Source organism: Aegilops tauschii, chromosome 6, assembly GCF_002575655.3.
Source record: "Aegilops tauschii subsp. strangulata cultivar AL8/78 chromosome 6, Aet v6.0, whole genome shotgun sequence".
Lineage (NCBI taxonomy): Eukaryota > Viridiplantae > Streptophyta > Magnoliopsida > Poales > Poaceae > Aegilops > Aegilops tauschii.
In genome coordinates this window covers 241772219-241777068 of record NC_053040.3, presented here as the reverse complement: position 1 = coordinate 241777068, position 4850 = coordinate 241772219, and positions in this window count along the sequence as shown.

Genomic DNA, 4850 nt, shown 5'->3' with positions numbered 1-4850 from the left:
GCTTCTGGTCGCCGATTGTGTACAATATGGTGCACGGGGTTTCGTCGGCCTGCAAAGAAAAGGCTGTGACGTGAGACATCCGAAAGGCAACGAAAACGGGAGATTATACATTTATTCAAGGGGCCGGTGTGACAGATACCGTGAGGGCGTCGAGCTCAGCCAAAGACGAAGCACCGCCGAGCACGTCCGGTGCGGGAGCCGATGCGGGAGCCGGTGCGGGAGCAGGTGCAGCTGCAGGTGTTGGTGCAACGCTAGTCGAGCTGCTCCCCAAGAAGTCAGCAAGGGGAAAGTCCGCTGCATTTTTTTTTGGATTTTGCCTGGTCCAACTGAAAACGGCCGGAACCAAGGAAGTTGACATATCTACAACCATCTGTTTTGCGGCAGCTACCGCTGTTGCGACTATCTGAGATGATTTCTTCTCAACCGCAATCTCAACCTTCTTGTCGATGTTTTCTTCGGTTAACCTCCGTCTTTCCTTTCTCTCCTCCTTGTTCTCACTGTAGTACTTCTTCCACGTGGCGCCGTCTCCGACACCGTGCACGCGTCCATACGACGGTCGAGTATCCACCGGGAATCGTTTCAATATGTTCAACGCCCGGTTGAATGGAGTGTCCCACTTGGGCCTCGCCAACGCCTCAGACGGGGAGTCGCTTTCGGCCGCAATCCTATGCTGCTCTCTCTGCAAAAGGCTCAAGGATCATTTACAAATATGACTAACGTACAGTCGAATTGATCAAAAACTAAAATTACCAGCAATCTGATGAACTCCGTCGTGACCTCGTTCGTCTTGAAAACCTTCTTCACTTGGTCCCAACGGTGCCGGGCCCTGAGGACGCCACGCTCCTGCGGAAGGGTGAACTCCGCCAAGGGGTCTGGTGATGAGGACATGACTACCTTGGATAGGACCAAAAATATTGCATGCATGCATATTTGTCAGGTGATTTCTAGTGCAAACTATTCAATAATCTATTTATGTTATCCAGAACAAAAATACTTCACACACTTTTGTGTTTTGTCTAATTGCAGGTGTATGGGACATTTGTACAATCCACATATGAAGATAAGGCAAAAGGAGAAGTTTAGGTTCTGTTCAAAAAGTCCTCTCACGTCACTTTTGGGCCAAGAGAAGATAGAGTCCAAGTCTCTCACGTTCTGGATTCAGATTCGGACTGCACAGACATACCTGACTCAAAACGCCAATAATTTTTTCATACGGACTCTGAATTGGGTGATTCTTTTTTTGTTGGAAAGTAGATTTCGTCCTCTTTCCAACCAAATTGGACTCACCTTTAAATTCGTCCGGAGCGTTGAGATATGGACGAAACAATCCGACGCTGCAGCAGAATCCGAGTCAAACAACAAGTCCAAAGGTGTTGTATCACCTCCACTTGGGCCCATGAGCCTTGTACGACCTAGGGTTGGTTTTAGGCTGCATTGGGACGTCCTCCCACCTCCTTGGCCGCCACCCCTTGCTCCTATATAAGTAGATCCATCTAGTAGCTTTTTCCTTGGGATTTGTTTAGTTAAAAGTTAGCCATTGCAACTTCGTGTGCTTCGTTTGTGTCCAACGACCAGACCAAGAACGCTTTTGGATCCCCACCTTTATCAATACTTCATCTATATTCGCAATATTCAGATTGCATTATCATATTCTTGCTTGTTCTTCGATTGCGTGCAGGAATAGACCTTCGTGGTCAGGCTGATCATGCTTCCAGCAACGTCAGTAACCTCGGGAGATTGGTTTAGCGATTGCTAAGGCGCAACGTCGTGCATGTTTGTAGTTGAATCGTCAAAGTCGGCTCCACCAAATCGATAGTTATCATCTCATCGAAAGATCGGGACACCCTCGCCTCTATCAAGTGGTATCAGTTTTCAGGTTGCTCGGTGAGAATTTCCAGTTTCCCCTAGATTAGATTTATTTTCTTACCTATTGTCCAAGAAAAAGCCATAAAAAAGTTAGATCTATTCATCCTTTTGTACAAGCCAGTCTGAGCCTTTGCAATTTTCTTTTCATTTTTTGCATTATTGAATTATCGGTTGCATCGTCGTGTCGAGTTGCTGGTCTTAGTGTCTAGTTCGTTTAGAGTTTCGAGTTCTGTTCACATCGTTATCCCTTCCGCTGTCCACCACACCATCCATCAGTTTCCACCACGTGCTACCCATAGTTCATTGTCACAATCATAGTTGAGCTCGTTCACATCTTCGCTTGATCCAATCTGCATCTTATCTAGTTTGTCTTGGAAAGAGGGAGAGAAAAAAGACAAAGAAAAAAAAAGAGAGAGAAAAAAAGAAAAAAAAGTCAGAAAAAAGAGAGAAAGAAAAAGAAAAAAAGTGTGAGGAAAAAAAGAGAGAAGAAAAAAACAAAATTCGAATCTATCTAGACTCAATCTCGTAGTTGAATTCGGATTGGAATCTGTTTTGTGCACTGATCAGTAAAACAGGCGTAACTTCTTCATACGAAGTCCGTTTTAGCTCCGCAAGTACTCAAATGAAAGCTAGCGACAAGCCGCATCTAAATAGTTGCAGAAGCTTGTTCAATATTTGACACCTCAAAATCGGCTTCTAAATAGGTGTTTTTGCCCTCCGAAGTTCGCGAACAAAGCTTGTTTCAGTTTTTCAAGCCAGTTTCAGAATTTTTTTGACTCCTCATATCAGCTCGGAATCGAGTGATTCTTTTTGCATTGGAAAGCTTGAGTTAGTAGCATTCTTTGAAAAAAGTTATCAAAAAATTGGCTCAAACTTTTCAAGAGGAAAGTTGGAGAGAGAGTTGTTGTATATCCTGCTTGGCAGTTGTTTTTCATCATTATCTTTACTGCCGTTGTGATCTTCACTTATATCTTGCTGTCCAGAGCTACTTAGTATCCTTCATTGATGCTAGTTGTGCTACGCCGTGACCTCATTAGCGTTCTAGGCTCGCATCTCTAGTCCGGTCTAGCCTAGGACCAGCACAGTACCGTCGTTGAGCGTTTATTCCACATTGCATCTCTGAATTGATTATTGCTAATCTTTTGCTACCATATATAGCCAACCCAGCTCCACATATTTCTACACCGTGTATACGTACGTTCCCCTGGCAATCGCTTTACACAATCTTCGGAGTTATTTGACACCGCTGGTTGCCTGTCACCACCTGCCGCATGGTAAAAACTTGTAAGATATTGATATTTGCTTTACTGTGAGCGCTTTACCACCACATCCTAGTAGTTCATAGGAACATTATTCTTGAATTTTGTTTCTTGTTTCTCCTAATCATGACAGGATCTAGAGTCAATTCATGGGGTTTGTCGATCGTGGGAGACGTGCCATCACCTATGCAAATACCACAACCGTCACGAGAGGTGCACAAACATCCAAATGCAAATGATCAGGTTAATGTTTCTATACCACCATTTAATGGCCGTTTCAGACCTGCTTTATATATTGAATGGGAGTTTGACATAAATAATATATTTGCTTCCAATAATTTTGATGTACGTAAAAAAGTTAAGGTTGCGGTTGGTTCTTTCACTGGTTATGCTGTAGTTTGGTGGAGTGAATATTGTCGGTTACACCCTAATGATATACCTACTACTTGGGATGATTTGAAACTTGCCATGCGACATACATTCGTTCCCGCTTATTATACTCGTGACATGATTACAAAGTTGCAACATTTAAAACAAGGTAGTGACACCGTAACGAAATATTATGATACTTTACAAACTACCTTGCTGCATTCCTCTTTAGAAGAAAGTGAAGAAGATTTTATGGATAGATTTTGGGGAGGATTAAATCATGACATTCAGGAGATACTAATTCATGAAGAGTGTTATCATATGGACCATTTGTTTCATCTTGCTTGCAAAGCTGAACAGGAAATAAAACGATGTGTTGCCCACAAGGAGAACAAGCGCGAGATGCACATTCCAAGAGTTGATACGGTTGTCCCTTCAACTACTAGGCATACTATGACAACCACATCCGTTGTTGTGAGGACTACATCACCTCCACCATGTGACACATCATCACCGAGAGTGCCTACATCATCTGAGTTGATCATAAGAGGTAATGATAAAGGTACTAATCTTCCACCTCCACATGAGTATGATGAATGTCTTGTCAATTTAAGTGCACCATGCGGTGAGCTACCCACTACTTTGATCACACCAGCTACTTTAGAGGACTACGTTGATGATTTGACTTTGCCATGTGATCAAACAATTTTGAGTGAACCCATTGAATTAACTACCGATGCAAAAGAATCAAGTGAATCAGGGAATAAATCAGATTTGGATCAAATATGTTTGAAAATAATTGTGCCAATGTTTAATCATTTTGATATGACCTCTAATCTTGGTGATGGTTCATCAATGTTGGGATGGTTTAATGATAAGCATTGTCAATCTTTTGATATGAATAAGAGCTTCACTTATATGTGCAAACTGACTTGCAATATTTTCATGCCTTTGACTTCTTGTGATAATATATTGGCTTTACATTTCACGACTTTTGAAGGGTGCTCTTGTATAACTGAGTCACATATGCACCAAACGAGATCAGTAAAAACAGATGACATATACATATACAACGTGTACACCTTGTCTCTTTTGTTAGCCAGATTTCAGATTAAGCAACGCCGAGGACGGCTTTGTTTTCAAGAAGGGGAGGATGATGAGGACATGACTACCTTGGATACGAACAAAAATATTGCATACATGCATATTTGTCAGGTGATTTCTAGTGCAAACTATTCAATAATCTATTTATGTTATCCAAAACAAAAATACTTCACACACTTTTGTGTTTTGTCTAATTGCAGGTGTATGGAACATTTGTACAATCCACATACGAAGATAAGGCAAAAGGAGAAG